Consider the following 6,511-nt stretch of genomic DNA (forward strand, 5'->3'; position numbering starts at 1 on the left):
ATAGACCCCTTCCAACTCTACTATTCTATGATTCTATGATTTCTCTCTACTACACCTTGCAGAAAAAGAGCCCTGCCCCTTTCATATAGGACAGGAATGGTGTCCACTGCACCAGACCCACATACAATGATGCCATTCATAGCCAGGCTTTTTTGTAGCAATGATCCAACATATATGGCACTGTTTGAACCTCACAGTGCCAGAAAATCTTTTTTTTGCTGAAAATGTTGACAAACTTCTGAATGTTCTAGTACCCTTTCACAATGTTGGGTGGGTGGGTTGGTGGAGGGAAATAACCACAGTGAGAATCTAGTAGTAATTGTGACAGCTAAATCCTGCAAGGCTTTTATATCCTGAATTATTTCCTCTACTATTGGTTCTCTTGACTCGACTTTAGTCTGCTCTGTTCTCATTCTGGGGCAACCCCACTTCTGCTGCACCATCTCTGGGCCCAGTCCTCGCTGCAAATGACAACCATCAGTGATTCATAGCCCTCTCCCCAGCCACACACCCCTGAATGCATTTTGCGTCACAGCTGATCTCTGCCCCCTGTTTATCTGCCACTTTAGGAGGAAGTTAGAAATGCATTTGATATAAATTTGATAGTGAAATGCTGGCCTCTCTTGACAGCTTATAAATAGCTTCTTGAAGTCCAATTTTGAGATTTGGGTTTTTTAAAGAAACCTATAACCTCCAAACCTCTCAGCCATCTATCTCCAACACAATCGGGGGTGGCTTGCCTCTCCATTTCCCACCTCCCTCCCCGTTTCCATTATGTCCTGCAGCATGCTCACAGTTCCTTAATATCCCATGGGAAGAGAGTCCATTAAGACAAAGACTCATATCAATCTCTCTCTTCCAACTTAATTAAGTTTTTATAAACACAGCTCCGTATGGGGGAGGGGGAGCACAACCCAGCTCCGAATTACCAAGGCAAATAGAATCCAAATGAAGTTATTTCCCTGCCTTGTTCAAGTCCAGTTTTAATTAGGCAGCTGTTGGGACTTGGTGTTGCCTGCATGTAATTGTGTCATTGCCATTCATTAGAGGTTTGATTGGAGTTATTGTTTGCTTGCCTCCCAACGTTTTCATTTCTTCTGTTTTTCACCGGTGACCTGGCCAACTTTGCCTTTCAAGTAATTACTGCTTAGTAGCATACATTATTTGTCTATTAGGGCTGCACTGCAGCTGTCTCTGTCCTGGCTCCCAGAGTAAAATGTTGTTCTCCCACCCTTGTCGATGATTTGGATCTTAAGGCTTGGAGAGACAGGACAAAAAATTGTCCTGCATCATAAAGTCCAATGTGTTAAGTGTAACGATTGCTTCCAAATATAAGTGCCAATGAGCAGAGTCATCTTAATTAATATATCAAATGTACATATTCTTTCTTTTGTTATCTGTAACAGAGCTCTGCTTTATCCAAAGAGCAGAGGAGTATTTAAAATGTTTGGATGATCAAAGTTTCAAAACCAATATAGAGTTACATTGAACACATACAGAGAACCTGGATAATCTGACATTTTGAGGCTTGATGTCTGCATTATTTTTAGGTTTTGTATAATGCGCAACTTAGCCTCATTTGGTTGGTTGGTTTATTTGACTGTGCTGGGCTGCGTGATCTCACTCATCTTGTCAGTTCAATCAATGTATTCATTTTGAATTGATTTCACCTAAAATACAGCTAATCAAAATCTAATTTCAGTTTTGTTATAAAGTAAGTGGATTACACAGAGTTCAAAGCCTAGGCCACAATTGAAAGAGGCATGTGCACACGCTCTATGCATCCATCCAATATTTTTTTCTCAGGGTTTGTCATTCAGAAGGCACTGTCAATGCCCCCTTCCCTCTAGTTAAAGAACTACTCTTTAAAATCATCTTAAAAGCAATTCATGGATTTGGTGCAAACAATCCCCTTTTAAAGGGGAAATACTATTGATTTGTACTATTTCATATCCTCCAACATTTCACAGATGAAAATGGGAACATACTTGTAACACTCTTACTCTTATCCCAGCGGCTGGAGGACACACACCTCTTCTCTCTGTCACAAACTTCTTACCACCTACCTTTCAATCATCAGGTTCCCAGAGTGGCTTTTACATAGAAAATAATTACACATTGCTGAAAGCTCAACTCTGACTGTGTTACTCTGTAGTAGCCTGTGCTTCACTGATTTAAAAGCCAATAAGATGGTTTGTTCTTGGGCTAAAGATGTACTAGAAAAATCTAATTATCCTATAGCTTGTTATCAAAAGTTCAAAACAAACCTCACCAGCTACAATGTCTGAAATGGCAAGCTGCAAAGTACCTAGTGCTTCGTGTTTGTGCCTATATATTTACAAGTAGGTACATTAGGAATAAGAATTATCTAAACTCAGTAACAGATGGCATAGCAGGATATCAGTGAAGCATGATGCAAACCCACTGGAAGAAGTGCCAGATTGGCTCTTCTGTTGTGTTTTCACCACGCTGACCTCACTGCCATCTCGGCCCTCCCCCTCTACCTCCTGGTAAGCAGTAGTGGCACAACTGACCAAAGATTAGGTAAGCACCACCTCCCCACCATGCCATTCACCACTGTCTACACTACCCCCCCCCAGTATTAGAAAATAAAAATAGAAACAGAAAATGAAGATTGAATCAAACACTGGACGAAACCACCATATAAATCTCTTTCATCACAAACAAGGGAACTCTCACTAAAATTAGAACATGGCTGGCATTTAACTCCCTGACAGCTCTCATTTATGCATTCAGGATCCACCTCCATATGTTGGCAAGGATGCCAAAGGATTGGCACCCAGAACCACATATGGTGGGAATGTACAAAAGTAAAAGTTTGTGGGAAGAAGGTCTTTTCAGAAATTTCATTAAAAATTGAAGAAAATATTTCTCCCTCTCCTTATTTGGCTCTTCTGAATCTTTTCATCGGTGCTGACAGAGAGATAACAAATAAAGAGCTGGCCACACATTTATTGACAGCTGTGAGGGCATTGATAGTGAAGCACTGGACTGTATTCAACCTGCATAGTTTAGAATGCTGATATAAAAAGGTCTTGCAAATAGCCCTGGTGGAGAAAATATCACACAAGCTGAGGGCATCTAGCAGACAAACTACACAACATCAATTCTTAGCAATATGGCAGGACATTATTTCCTATACAAATGATGATACCCACAGGTACCCAATACCCTTGGTCTATGTAGAAATATGACACGGATGAATCAAACTTGGTGGTAACTGGGTAAATGGAAAAGGAAAAGAAGAAATGAGGTCAGATAATCAATTGTAAAGTCTGATTCCCTGAATACATGGAAGAAATTGGTAATGTAATTTAGCACACCTGTAATGTTCTAAATGAACAAGATGGAAAAAATCTTTTGACTATGTACATGGAGTTATGTTGTACCCACTCCTGATTGTAATGTATAGTTTGCTGATTAATTTAACTTAGTTCTGCTTGTTTATTTTCTTTCCCTTTTTTTAATAATTTGTTATGAATTATAATGTTGAAATAACAACATAAAGGAATATGATGTGCGGGGGAGAAGTCTGAAAAAAGTGGCTGGATAATATTTCCAGCAAGCAAGCTGGGGACTAGACTTCAATGACCTTCATTGCTCCTTGCCTTGGAGAACCAGAACTAAATATGTAAAATATTGAAGATTGCAGAATGAATATATTGCTTAACTGTGCAATCCTACACACGGATACTCAAAAATAAGTTCCACTGAGGTCCAGCAAACAGCATGATCCTGAGCATGATTACTCAGAACAAAGTGAGTTCATTGGGATTTGAAATGGAAATGGCCTGCCTTCAAGTCAATTCTGACTTATGGCGACCCCATGAATAGGGTTTTCATGGTAAGTGGTATTCAGAGGTGGTTTACCATTGCCTTCCTCTGAGGCTGAGAGGCAGTGACTGGCCCCAGGTCACCCAGTGAGCTCCATGGCTGCGTGGGGATTCGAACCCTGGTTTCCCAGGTCATAGTCCAACACCTTAACCACTACACCACACTGGGACTTATTTTCTAGTAAATATGTTAAGAACTCAACTCACAGTGAAATTCTATATATGTCTAGTCAGAAGTAAATTCCATTGGGTTCAGTGGGGCTTACTCCCAGGTACGTGAGTTTAGGATTGCAGCCTTAATCACATAATTTAGACAAATAGGAGAATCCAGTTTTTCTTTTCTTTTTTCTTTTTAGCTCATGATTGTTTGGGAGGCTTTGTGTGTGTGTGAAAGGCAGATTACACACAGACCTCCCCCTACCTTCTATCCCAATATAACAGAAAATTACAACCAATGATTGTAACAATTTGGAAAATGTCTCAAGCTCTGACATAAAAGAATGAATATCCAGGTACATCGCACAGGGAACAAATTCAATGAGACATAATTCACATGGGTGATCTATGTAACACAAGAATATCTACAGCCACTTTGATTTGACACAGTGGTAGTGATGGGAGATGGGACTCCTTTCCACAAAGCACCTGAAAAACCACTGCCATCTCAGCACCAGCTCATCCTACCAAGCGCAGTTTGCTGACTCCACCATATACCTTGACAGATTTCTAATTAAAGTTGACTCTTGCAAGAAAATGCAGGAAATGTATCAAATACCCAATTCACAATTAATATTTGCATTGGCAGTAATATGGACATCTGAGGAAAACTTGATTCTCACCACCATAATATCACGATCAGTCACCATGTCTGGGAACCAGGTGGCCCCACAGCCTCCCCACTGCAATAGAAAAGGAGCAGGTTTTTTTCTGCCAGGGAGTGGGACACAGGAGAGATTGAAACAAACAAACACTTTCTACTCTGATGCCCCCAATCCATACAGACACAGGAATCATCGTATTTTCTACATCGTTGCTCCCAGTGCAAATACATTTGTGGATCATCAAAATACAGTGAGAGAGAGAAAATAGTGCTTAGTGAGATTTGGGAAGAAAGGAATGAAATAGCATTGGACTGTGTGTTGTGTGCCAGTCTAGCTGTAACTAGACCATGGTTAACAATGGATACTGGAAATGATGAGACTCCAGGCTGTGTAAAGAAGTGAAGAAATGGGCACTTGCTGTTTCTGAGTTTATTGCTCACAATTAAAGAGTTGTGAGTTATATCAAACAGTACCTTGTTATTAACCAGGACACCTTAATCTCCCCTGCCCTGCTGTGTGTATCTCCTGTTTTCTATCTTTGTTGCTCTTTTGCTGAATCACCTCCTGATCCTGACTGTTATTCTTTCATAGAAAAAGCTTTCTTCAGGTACATCCATAGTAAAAGACAGAGAAAAGTAATGGTGGTACGGCTACTCAAGGAGAATGGCAAAATGACAAATAAAAGGCAGAAGTGCTCAATTCCTACTTTGGCTCAGTCTTCTTCGAAAAAAGGGTCTATGACCCTCCCGGGAAACATGAAGTAGAAGGGGCGGGATTGGAGCTTGAGATTGATAGACAAACGGTCAAGGAATACCTAATCATTTTGAACGAGTTCAGACCTGCAGGGCTCAATGAACTGCATCCTAGACTATTGAAGGAACTGGCTGAAGAACTCTCTGAACCGCTGTCTATTATATTTGCAAAATCATGGAGGATGGGTGAAGTGCCAGATGACTGGAGGAGGGCTAATGTTGTCAAAAAGGGCAAAAAGGAGGGACCTGGGAACTACAGACCAGTCAGCCTGACATTAATCCCTGGGAAAATCCTGGAGCAGATGATAAAGCAGTCAGTCTCCTCTGTGAGCAGGTTGAAAACAATGCAGGGATTACTAGAAGCCAACATGGATTTGTCAAGGATAAATCCTGCCAAACTATTCTTATCTCATTTTTAATTGGGTAACCTCCCTGGTAGACTGTGGGAATGCTGTGGACATAATATATCTTGACTTCAGCAAAGCTTTTGACAAAGTGCTCCACAATATTCCGATTAGCAAGCTAGTTAAATGTGGGCTGGATGGAACAATGATCAGGTGGATCCACAGTTGGCTCCAGAATCGTACTCATAGAGTGCTTATCAATGGTTCCTTCTCAACCTGTGGGGAGGTAACAAGTGGGGTAGCGCAGGGCTTGGTCCTGGGCCCAGTACTCTTCAACATTTTTATTTAATTACTTGGATGAGGAGGTGCTGGAAATCCTTATCAAATTTGCAGATGATACAAAACTGAGAGTGACAGCTAATACGCTGGAGGACAGAAACAAAATTCAAAATGATCTTGATATACTGGAGCATCAGGCTGAAAACAACAGAATGAATTTTAACAGGGATAAGTGTAAAGTTCTACACCTAGGAAAAAGAAACCAAATGCACAGTTATAAGATGGGGGATACTTGGCTCAGCAATACTACATGAGAGAAGGATCTTGGGATTGTTGTTGATCATAAGCTGAATATGAGTCAACAGTGTGATGTGGCTGCAAAAAAGGTAAATCCTACTTTAGGTTGAATTAACAGAAGCATAGTTTCCAAATCGTGTGAAGTACTAGTTCCCCTCTACTCA

The sequence above is a fragment of the Rhineura floridana genome, chromosome 3 (assembly GCF_030035675.1).
Source record: "Rhineura floridana isolate rRhiFlo1 chromosome 3, rRhiFlo1.hap2, whole genome shotgun sequence".
Taxonomy (NCBI): domain Eukaryota; kingdom Metazoa; phylum Chordata; class Lepidosauria; order Squamata; family Rhineuridae; genus Rhineura; species Rhineura floridana.